The sequence below is a fragment of the Vigna unguiculata genome, chromosome 3 (assembly GCF_037176805.1).
Source record: "Vigna unguiculata cultivar grain cowpea cultivar isolate G323 ecotype 2 chromosome 3, ASM3717680v1, whole genome shotgun sequence".
NCBI classification, from domain to species: domain Eukaryota; kingdom Viridiplantae; phylum Streptophyta; class Magnoliopsida; order Fabales; family Fabaceae; genus Vigna; species Vigna unguiculata.
This window is the reverse complement of record NC_140794.1, coordinates 15,364,106-15,376,171: the sequence shown is the minus strand read 5'-3', so window position 1 is coordinate 15,376,171 and position 12,066 is coordinate 15,364,106. Positions and strand designations below refer to the sequence as shown.

Here is a 12,066-nt window from a genome sequence, read left to right as displayed (position 1 = left end):
AAACTATTTTTCTAGGAATTGATTGACCAAGTACTCCCATGTGGTGAAGCTATAAGGTCAGAAGGACTACAATAATAACTCACTTTCCTAGTGAGATTGAAAAGAAAATTCCCAAACTAATAGTATCATTAGGCACACTTTGATATTGTATAGTATTAGGAATCATGATGAATTCATAAAGGTGCACGTAAATGTGCATATACACACATATTTGAAATTCTACTACATAGAAAATATTATCTTGTTTTGTTATTCCTTATGCTCTTACACGTCCAACATGTTAAAAAATGGTATGCTTTGATATACATGTGATTACACATATCTTATGCTTGCAAAAATATTTAGATGATATGGTGTTGTGTTGCTAATTCACATACATGTTCTAATACATATATCATTTTGATCTTATAGCATGATTAGATATTTTTAGACATCTAGTGTGAAAGATACATTTTAAATAAGAAAAACCTATTTTCAAATATTAAAATGAACTCGCTTTTCTATTTCATGGACCTTGCTTTTTTTCAAAAAGAAAATCATGAAAATAAGATGACTAGATAAAGTATGTTATGCATGTTTCCTTTCCCACAAAATTAACCTTGTCATAAAGGGAATATTTTTAAATAAAAAACAAGTTAAGCTCTTATAAGACTAAAGTCTCAAATAACCTAAGTCTTGACATTTAACACCCAAGTTTTGATCATAGCAAATTGTAGAAAACAAGAAAAATACAAGAATAGAATGTTGAATTGTGTTTTAAAATTCTTAACAGGTTTTCGCAAGTATCATCTCATTGCACGTAATCAGGAAATAGGTTTAAATTAGTCAAATGAAACAACAAACAATTTCACAAACAAAGTTTTCAAACACTTTACTTAATCCAAGTATTCTTTCAACAAGTCACTCCTGGCTTAAGAAAAAACAAATTGTATATGTGATCAACGATCATAGTTTTCACTCACTAGAGAGCGATAGTATCTTTTTGATGTTTACAAGTTTAGGTACTCTTTAATAGTTAGCTAAAATGAGCACACAAAATGTTCTTTACAAAGCTTGTTCGAGCATAAAACATTTCGGTAGCGTTTCAACACTTTTGCAATATGAGCCCATTCATTCATCATCTTTTTATATGGTTTTAGATAAGCATGGAAGAAAAATAGTCATTGCAAATTCTTTTCTAGTTGTTAAGTCAATTTTTGACTCACTTGAGTATCTTCCTTATATCTAATGAACTTTGTAGTGGAAGATATACTAAATAAGCTCCATGCATGCATTATATGCACTTCTCTATTTCAAAGGAATATCCATATAGTTAGTTGGACTTTTCTACTTTTTATCATAGATCCTTTACTTGAAATCGTGTAAAGGTAGATTTGTACTAAGCAAATAGTCTTTTCCAGTGTTGACAATGCAAGCATTAGGGAGTTAGTGAAGTAAAGAAACTTTAGCTTGGGTTCCAAGAGATCGTTGACGTGACATATTATTTAAAGTGGATCCCTTGGTCAAATGTAAGAAATGAACATTCCCTGAAACATAGAATAAATATATGAAGATTTGTGAAGTACAATGTAAGCTTAAGACTGTGTGCATATCGTTTGAGCATCTCATTGCTTACTAAACATATAATAAGATTGCATAATGGTATATCTTCTAACAGACAAAACATTTATGTCTTTCATGATCTATTGTTTATCAAAGCTTGTGACTTACAGAAGAAGCATAATCATGCTTTATGCTTTGTTGTTTTCAAAACTTAATCAAAATCATAGGGTGTTAGAACTTTTCTTAACATAAACAAAGGCAATTTTGGTGTGTCTAGTATGTTTGATCTAGTGTGCAACAAGCAATAGACAAAAGCTTAAGATGATACATAATCATTACCAAAGAGCAAGTCCTTCTTTAAAGGTGCAAGTCATGGTTATAGTGCACAAAACAAAAAGTAGATGAGCCCATGTTAAAATATTGTTATCGAAGAAAGAAAGAAATGCTAGACTTTATTGTAAAAGAAATGATAAGCGTTAAATGAACATGTTATTAGTAAATGATGTTCTTTGACATACACTTCCTCAATAGACAACCATATTTAACATATGACCTTTGTTAAAATTAGACAATCCAACATTGTTCAGATCAGATGACCAACAATATTAAGACCAGATGACCTATTTTCACTCCATCAGATAAGCTAGTTTGCATAGACCACTTGATGTTTTTTATGATATTAAACACTATAAATGATGTGGATTAATATTATATATATATATATATATATATATATATATATAATCTCTAACATTTGTGTTCATGTAGCTAAAGGTCTCTTGAACAAATATGATTTTGCCTATGAGTGGGTGTGTGTGTGTGTGAGAGAGAGAGAGAGAGAGAGAGAATTAAAGTATTTTAAATGATCAATGATCTCTTCATATACGAATATGGAAACACATAATACTTAATCAAATAATCTTATAAGTTTTTTATTTCTCTTAATTACATATATTTGCATATAATTTTTTTAATTATTTTGTTACCAGCAAAGAAAGCTAGATTGTTTTGAAGAATGCTTTAAATATCTTATAAGAACTTTCCTTTTTGAGCATTTATCATGAAGAGAATGAAGTCTTGTGATTTAAAGTTGACATTTGGTTTAAAGCTTTAATGGTCATTTTCCAAAAGATATATGAAGCTTTGAATTTGAAAATGAAGAACAACAAGTTACACGAACATCAGTTCATACAGTGCCTTGCAACTCTTTCTATCAGTCATCTAGTGTGTTCATAAATAAGGGTGTGAAATACATTGCAATATTTTTCATATTATACAATTTTTCTATGAGCTTAATTTGTACCCTCTATTGAGAGTTTCTCTTTTCATTCTTGAGAGTTATTAATCTTAAAGGGAGATTAAGAAGGTATAACATGGAGAGGATTGTGTACTAATATAACATGTAGAAGTTAGTGTACTCATTGTAATCATTACTAGTGGAATCTCTTAAGCGATGTGCTTAAAAGAGAATTGAATGCAACCCAAAATTTGGGTGACTAGTATAAAAGTTCTTTGTATGCTTGATTTATTTTGTACTAGTTGATTTAGTTTATTGTTGTGTTGAAAAATAGTCTAAGGCTTTATTCACCCCCCGCTCCCATGCCCCCCCTTTCAAGAGTCCACTATTTTAACAAGTGATACTAGAGCCTATCTCTAGGGGGTTTCTTACAAGAATGAAAGGTTTGATCCAATAGAATTTATTGAAGGAGATTAGTAGTTGTCATATCTTGATCCAATAGAATTTATTGAAAAATATGATCTATGGAAACTCAAGATGATTTCATATCTTGAGGCTATCAACATGGACTCGTTGGACATTATTCAAAATGGGATTCATTCCTTGATAAATGATAAAGGAAATATGGTATCACAAAGTGCATTGAATGAGGAAAAAAGATATCAATGTAACATCCCTACCGGATATTACAAATTTAACAAAATAAAACAAAATAATACATCAGCATCATTTATGTAAAAACTCATTTATTAATAATGCCTCATTTCCCAAAACACGGGAAAAGTAAAAACTTCATTAAAACCACCAATAAGTCCATACATACAAAAATGTGAGTTTAGTCAAGTAGGCCATGAGCCTTTACATCATATGTTAAAATAGAGTGACAAAAACATGAACATAAAAATCCCCATAATCAGCCCCTCTCCGCAGCTAAGCCTCACCAGCTCCACCTGTATCATCACCTACTCATGTGTACCACGTACACGATCATCGCCAAACACAAGCATATAGGGTGAGCTAACAGTTAAAACATACAAATATATATCACATATACATATACATGTTAACCAGTGCAAATAGTATAACATCAACACATTTCTTCTTTATACTGCATGGCCACAACCATATCAAGTATCTTTTCTCTTCCCACAGAATCTTACTCTATTTCCATCACATGACCACCACCATGTGCACCGATGCACTTAATGGAAGTCACGTTACCTTCCCTCCACATGGCCACCACCATGCATAATAAGTACATCAGGAAACCTCGCTTGAGTTCTTCTCATGGCCACAACCATGTAAGTAGTGTTCTATATCTTCTATTGAGTATCTCCAGGTGTCTTGCTACCACCCCTATCGACCACAACCGATAGAGTACGTACGGAAACCATGCTACGGATCACACACTGTAACGCTAGGTGGAGTTCCCAAATACGAACATAGTCTGTAACGTCCCAGGACTACCAAACTCGTCAGCAACCACTGAGGAGGGCAATCCATCTGGACTTATCCATACTGGCCATAACCAGCACACTCACACCGGCACACTCGCCAACCCGAGCTACAACTCAAGGTTCCTCGTGTTCATCCGCTATCCTGAGCCACAACTCAAGGGAAGTCATTCCGGGCCACAACCCATAGAATGTCACGTGCTTAACCCCTATCCCGAGCCACAACTCAAGGATACGTTCCGGGCCACAACCCATGGAACACCAGCAAGCTCACCATGTAGATATCTTAGAAGCCTTATAGATCACACATCACCATTCAAACTTCTATCAATCCAATACTGCAATTTATGGCTTCTAAACCTATCATCCATCCATCTTTGGGCTTAAACATCTAACTTTCGCCTAAGCATTCCAGTTCACCTCGCTTAGTCTAGGTTACCTCACTTGAGCGAGCACCATACACAAAACCAACCACGAACCCTCGCTTAGGTAAGTCACACTCGCCTGGGCGAGATCACGTTTCGCCCAAAACTCACCTCTCTCGCTTGGGCTGCAAGTGAACTCCCATCAGAATGCTCTTCGAACTCTTGCTCAAGCGAGAGTCTCTCGCCTGAGCAAGATGTGATTTCGCCTAAGAAATAAACCTCGCCTACGCGAGTTACACAACCAATGCACTCGAGACACCCACGGATTCTCGCTTGGGCGAGTCACCCTCGCCTAAGCGAGTTGGTCTGTCGCCCAAAACCCAAATCACCTCGCCTGAGCGAACTGCTCGAGCAGAGAGAGGTTTATGAGTCCCTGCATGTCTCGCCTAGGCGAGCCTAGCTCGCTTGAGCGAAAATTGCAAGTTCTGGCACTGATTCACGCATACAACATTGCACCAGAGACTCAAAATGCAACACAAACATACCAATTTACTCAGCACAACTCAGATAGGCATATGAAGACGAAGTTATGCCCCAACAACCCAACTTTGCATAATCACAGAATACCCCGAACACAACCCCATTATATGCATGCATTTAGGTCAATTCCAATGAAATAGTCCCCAAAACCCATAACCCCAAATTCCCTCATGTGCAACAAGAAATTCAGAGTACAAAACCTATCAGAATCACCAGCATACAATAGTTAAAAATGAAAATTCACAACTCTCCTTTCACTCCAATTTTCGTCCTCTCTCTATAGCTTTCAGAAACAGCCCTTTTAGCTAGCTCCCCTAACCTGAAAATCCCTTGCTTAACTTGTGAAATTGGGAAATTTCCTTTGATCACCAATATTTTAAAATTGTATCTAAAATGACTGGAAAAGTGGACACAAGACCGGATATAATTTGATCATTTTGAGCAAATCCAAAATCTTTATAAATGAAGCCAAAAAGTAGTTCCCACCCATGGGTTGAATGGAATCCTATACATAAATCAGTTAATAAAAGAATAGAAAAAGCTTTTATTGTGTCACTTAAATTATATATAAATTCTCGAACCAAAGAGTTAATAAGAACAAGTTCTTGATTACCAAGAATAGAATAACCGCTTAGAATAAAGAAACAAATTATATTTGTGGAGAAGTGCAAAATCCCTTCTGCTAAGGTCTCTCTCATCTATTCATATTCAGCCACACAACCTTTTAGCAAAAAGGAAGTTAAATTTGAGTCCACCCAGGTTCGAACCCACACCATGCCAAAGTTAAATCAACTCTAAACCCTCAAGCCAACCCATGTTTCTTGCTAACACATACAATTCAAGCATTATCTCATACTGAGTGTGGCCCAACATATTATTAAAACTTTAATAACAAAATACACATAATTGGCATACATAGGACTCGAACACAAGTCCTCTCACATAATCAAAGTACTTTCCACCACTTGAGCTAGTACTTTTCCATGTCATACATAAAAGAAATTAATGTCATAAATGCACTAGCCTCCCGCATTTATTATTTAATTATTTATTTAATTAATTAAATTCGTGGGTCTTACAATCAACATTAGTTAAATGTCAAAGTTAGGCACAATCTGTTGTGTGCTTTGTTAAAAAAGAAGATTTCTAAGGTTCATATCATGTCATCTACCAAGAAGATGTGGGAACTTCTGCTCTGGGTCATGAAAGTTTGAAGGAGGTTAGACACAACAAGCTTACCTTGCTAAGGCATCAATTTGATATGTTCATAATGGAAGAGAATGAGTCCATATAATTTATGATTGCTAGACTTCAAACTCTTCTAAATAGACTACAATCTTTTGGAACCGTACTTAGAAATTATGATATTAATGACAAGCATGTCTAGAGCAAGACAATAATGAAAGAGAGAAAAAACACAAGATGTTCCATAAGAAGAACCTATTGACAACCTTGTTAAGTGTCAATTTAAGCCTAGTTTCAGCTAATAAGAGCACTTTTTTGGGAATTTTATTCTTCTTATTTTCTATTTTTGAGTCATTTTCATCCATTTTAATAGAAATCTAAGTTTTATAGAAAACATGTTAAAAAAAGTGTTTTATGGTGATTTTTAGTTTACTGAGTTTGGAGTCTTTAATATCTAGACTAGTATAGGTGGAACTTGGCTCTAACTTTGAGTTAACCCTCTTGAATTGCCTTAACTTGAGTTATAATTATGTTTTTAATTGGAGTTGAGAGGAGCTTTGAAGACATGATGAAGTTTGGAGAGTGACCTAAGAGCTGAAGAAGTTATTGAGCCAAAAATGTAAACTTCATGAGGAAACTAGCTTGGAGTGGTCTTAGTTGCACCTGGACTAGTTCGTGGGCTGCATATCAACATCAAGTTGTTAAAAAGTTTAAGAGAGCATAAGTAGTTACAGCCATACATTGTACCTATGAGTGTCTAGTATTCTCATATTCATTGTATTCTTTTTCTTTAAATAGATTATAGTAGGAAGAAGAAAGTGAGGGAGGTGGGTAGGTGAGGGAGGAGGAGGAAGGGACAAAACATTAAATTTTACAAAATTTCATAGTTTATGACATTTTCTCTCTGAGAATTGGGATAGCTTTCGTGAAGAAGAATGTTGGAGACCCAAGTCACAATGATGGAGGAGTCTTTAAGGATCTTCATAGTGATTTTGTTCTAAACTCAATCTCTATTTTTTCTGTTCTTAATAAAATTTTGTTTTTCTTTTACTGTTTCAATGCTCTTTAATATTTTCCAGCATTATTCTTTACTTTCCCAACATTTTACAACTTTCTTTGATCTCTTCTTGCAATTTAGAATTCACTCTCATGGCCTCCAAAATCAATTTTTCCGCCACAACCATTTTTCTGTCAAACCCTTTTTCACAAGATTTGGTTCGTGATTTTCACCTTTTGATGGAAATCATTTATCAAGATTCATGTTTTTTAGTTTGCCTTAAAAATCCTTTTTCATACTTCACAACCCAAATACTGTTTTTGAGTTTTAATTTCAATTTATGTCATATCTTGTTGTTTTTAATCATTTCCATCATTTTTAACATGTTCCCATTCATAGTTCTAGGATTAGAAGCAATAATCATAAAAAATCCAAAAAGTAGGTATTCTAGTTATTTTTCTCGCTACATGTTTTTCATTTGATCTCAAGTGTGATTTTTGTGTTTTCTTGATTTCAGTAGTGATTTAAGCATTCAAACATGTTTGCTTAATGTTTATATTCTTGTTGGTATCAAGTATTCATTGTTTCATAGCATTTTACCGTTTTGGACCCATTGAGTAGATTTTATGTTCACATGCATCTATAGAACTAGGCGTTTTTTAGTTTTTGCATATTCTTTCCAATTTTCTATTTTAATCCTCAATTAGCACTATAATATGCATGTTCATATGTTAAAAATACCAATTCATGCACATGATATCATAACAACTTGAAATCAAGCATAATTCCTTTTGCTATCAAAATCAAGGTTGACTAGCTTTGTTGCCAAATTTCATTCAAACAATGAATTTGTGTTTCAAGCATATTTGATTAGGTTTAAAAATTTCATTTACATACTTAGGTATATAGAAACATGGTTGGATCAATAACATTGCATCATACCCAAAAATCTGCATAATCATAGTTGATATCAAAAGTTATTTTGAGTGTTTGCTGGTAAATTTAGTTTAACTATTGATCTTGGGATTTTTTAGTTTTTGATTCAGTTTAATCTTTAATTTGGAATATTTAGTCATATATAAATGAGTTTAGACCATTTGCATTGCATAATTCCTAGGGTGGTTCATTCAAGCATTTTCTTAAACACTTGGTGAAACCTAGGGTTTCATTGAGACATTTCATCAAACAGTTTTCTATTTTGCATTTAGGCATAAAATTAGGATGACCTAGGACCTTGAAATCATTCATGGTATGTCTCTCAATAGTTATGCATATTCATTCACCATTTTAAACCTCTCACACACTCAATACGAAGAGATTTCGTCCCTTTCCCTTAAAAAGTTGTCAAGCGAATTGGTATGTGTATGTGTTCTATCTTTGTAGTTTTTGCATTGCTTCATTGACATATTTGCATTGTCTTAGAGTATATTTTTCATTCATTTTACTCCCTCTTTGTTTGTTTAGTTTTGAGGTGATCATAAACTCAATTTAGCCATAAAATAAGTTGCATTTCCTTGGATTGACACCTTGGTTGGCTTCCTATACACATTAAGGGGGAAACTAAGAATTTTTGCTAATTCCTTAGGTGACAAAGGTGTTGACAAATCTCGAAAGATTTGGATTCTTCAAGTTTGGAGGCCGAAAAAAAGAAAGATCATATTGGTCTTAGGGTAGATGTTGCTAATAGCTCCATATAAGATGAATTTGAGGAATTGGTAGATTTTTCTAACCTACATTATATTAAGTTATCATTTAATGAAGTTATATCTAATAATGATAGAATTGTTGTTGCATATAAAGCTTTGAAGACGAATTTCAAAAATACTTGCAAAGAACTTGAAATGATTAAAAGTACAAAACTATCGTTTAATGGTGTCTAAAAATCTTTGTTTAGGAAAAAAAGATTGATTATTTATCTCTATTCTTTTACTTTCTTCTTGAACATTGCTTCAGTAATTCAGTTTGACACATTAGTCAATACTCATTAGCTTATTCTAATCTCTTATGTATTGTGCATGTCTCTCACTACCTCTATTTCAAGTGGTAGAAGGAACTAATTGACACTTTTTCCTTTTTAATGTGACAATGTGTCATATCAGGTAAAAGATTGAAAGCCAAAAAATAAAACTTGTTGTAATATTATTCACTTAATTTACCTGCTTAGACCGTAAGTAGGTCTTGGTTACATGTTCCTTTATTAAATTATAATTTTTTTCTATTAAAAAAAATTAATTTAGTAATCTTAAATCTAATACAATAGTTTTTCATTGTATAAGCTTCTACCTCAAATCTTGATCAAATAACTGATTAGTCGTTAAAATAACTTTTTTAAAATTGTTTTATTAATGATTAATATCAAAATAAATTGTGTACGTTTATGAAAAAAGTTAAAATTTGGAAGTTAAATTTATGCACTAACTAAAGAAGAGTAAGAGACTCGAGACTTCAACATACAATAGAGTTTATTTTATTAACAACCAAAACTAGGTTTTATTTTTTTTAACTCATAGTTTTTTTATATACTTATCTTTAGTAGTGTTTTGTATCTTATAATTTTTTATTTCATATAAAAATACGTAGATATGTTAACTAGAAAATATGAATCAGACTATTCAAAGCTCTATAAGAGAATAAAAGTTTAGGCTTTAATTGCATCATAAAAAGGATCTATGGATAAATTTACAAAAATATATAAGAAAAATGAATTAGAAAATACAAACAAATACTCTATAATGAACAAGATAATAATAATATTAATATAGGTGAAAGCAACAATAGAGAAAGAAAAGTAGTTAGTGATGAAGATAATTTTTATTCTCAAACTCATGATAACGAATAAAGTTGTCAAAATGGGCCTCCCAGCCCGGCCCGACCCACCATGGGTTAGCCACTTAGTGGGCTAACCCAACCTGACTCACTTATTAGCGAGCTAAAAAAATTTGAACCCAACCCGACTCACCATGGGTTGGTGGGTTAAACGGGTTGGCTCACTGACCCACTTAATTAAAAAAATACAATTTTGTTTTCTTAAGTCACAAATTAGAATTCTAATTAAAATCTAAATAAACTTCAATACAATCCAAAATAATGTTAAACTCCAATTCAAACAAAAAAAAAATACAAATTACTATCTAAGATCAAAGCATTTTTGTCACTTATCGATAATATTTTCATCTCTTGAAGCATCTTCTTTATCCTCATCTACAATAAAAAAGAATGTTAACTAATAATATTTAGAGACTAATAATAAATAATTAAATTAATCTCATAATACTAACAATAATGATATCATTTAGTTCAAAATCATGCAACCAATTTTGAGTTAAAATGAGTTCCTCAACACTTTCTGGAAGAATGGAAGAATGATATTTAGTTAGCACATGAGAACAAAGAAGAAAGGCAGACTCACTAGCAACAATAGTGATTGGAATGCTAAGCACGTCACAAGCCATCTTAGACAAGTTTGGATAACGATCTCGATGATCCCTCCAATAGCTCAATACATCCAACTTATAAAAAAATTTTGGATCAAGATTCCCTTCATCTAAATAAAGATCCAATTCATACCTTCCCATGTCATTAACATGTTGGCTCAAATAATCAACATATTCCTATGACAATATGAGAAAAAAATTAATGTCATTTGTAAAAGAAACAAGTTGTGTTGAATGGGCAACTTGAGAACTTAAATTGTTTAACTCATTTGGATTTAATTTCACATTTTCTTCAAACAACTTATACATGTTATCCTTTAAAATACTAATTTTTTCTTCACAAGTAGAATGATTAATCTTTGAATAACAAAACCAAATTGCTTCAAACTTCATTCGTGCATAAAGAATAACCCCAATAGCAAGAGTGTCACAATAGTGATTCCAATAGTTACTAAACTTGTTCATCATACTCAATGACATATCTTTAATCGTCGAATCATCACTTTTTGCATTTTCCCGCAACAAACATTCAATTTTTCAAACTTGCATGAAGTAGCGATTAGAAGTTGGATAAGAAGAACCCGAAATCAAATTAGTCATTACATAAAATGGCTTCAAGAACTCACATTTTTTCAGCCCTTTTCCACTCATCATTTGATGGATAATGAACATAATTTTTATCACGGATAGCCAAGCATCCAAAGGCACGTCAATATCTAATTGCAGTCTCAAGCATAAGATAGGTAGAATTCCATCTAGTAGCAACATCCATTCTTAAACCTAATTTGGTATCAATACCCCTTACTTGAATAAAACATTCTTTAAATGCAATTTTTCTTGCCTCTGATCCTCTCACATACTTGATACTCTCTCCAATCTTATGCAAAGCATCAGAAGCCACCCTTAATCCCTCTTGAACAATAATATTCAATACATGTGCACTACACCTTACATTAAAGTAATCAACATTACATATCAAACTACTTTGCAATTTCAATTGCTCATACAAAACTTTTTGCAGCACTTCATTGGCACTAGCATTGTCTAATGTGATAGAAAAAAAAATTTCTATCTATTCCCTAATCAAGTAATAAAGCAAAATTTTTTTATGTCAAATCATGACCAGTATGTAGAGGTTCCATTTCACTAAAGGCAATAATCTTTCTATTCAACCTCTAACTAGAATCAACAAAAATGACCAGTCAAACAAATAAATCCTTCTTGATTTATAGAAGCCCAACAATCAGATATCAAACAAATTCGGCTATGAGATTTACACATTGCAAGTTTCACCCTTTCCTTATGTTCATGA

At 32.7% G+C, this 12,066-nt stretch overlaps 1 pseudogene; it reads right to left on the bottom strand.

Moving 5' to 3' along the window:
* Nucleotides 1-10,574: 10,574 nt before the first annotated feature.
* On the bottom strand, nucleotides 10,575-11,526 carry LOC146887515 (zinc finger BED domain-containing protein RICESLEEPER 1-like; annotated as a pseudogene).
* Nucleotides 11,527-12,066: the final 540 nt, after the last annotated feature.